Below are 361 nucleotides of genomic sequence, written 5' to 3'. Positions count from 1 at the left end.
TGTATTCTTTTTTATTAACAAGCAGTTTATCACCCCAGAAACCGAACCTAAACTAGTAAGAACTTTAGTGAATTTTTAAACACGTCAAAAAAACGCTAAAAATGCTGGTCCAACTTTTTCTACAAAATGTTTTCAAATCGTCAAAATCAAACAGGCAAGGAGAAAGTGTAAGCATCTGAAGCTTTCGTCAAAAAAACTTTATACAAGTGACTTTTTCCAAAATGTTTTAAAAAAGAAAAGAAAAGTTTAAGGAATTTCGATTTTGTCAGGGAAAACTGCAACATGGTGAAAAGTATATTCAAAACTCTTCGCATTAATGAGGCCCAATTGTAAAAAACTTTTTCTCAGTTTATAATCTTCT

Source organism: Penaeus monodon, chromosome 29 (genome assembly GCF_015228065.2).
Source record: "Penaeus monodon isolate SGIC_2016 chromosome 29, NSTDA_Pmon_1, whole genome shotgun sequence".
Lineage (NCBI taxonomy): Eukaryota > Metazoa > Arthropoda > Malacostraca > Decapoda > Penaeidae > Penaeus > Penaeus monodon.
The sequence above is the reverse complement of the archived record's forward strand: the minus strand, read 5'-3'. Positions refer to the sequence as shown.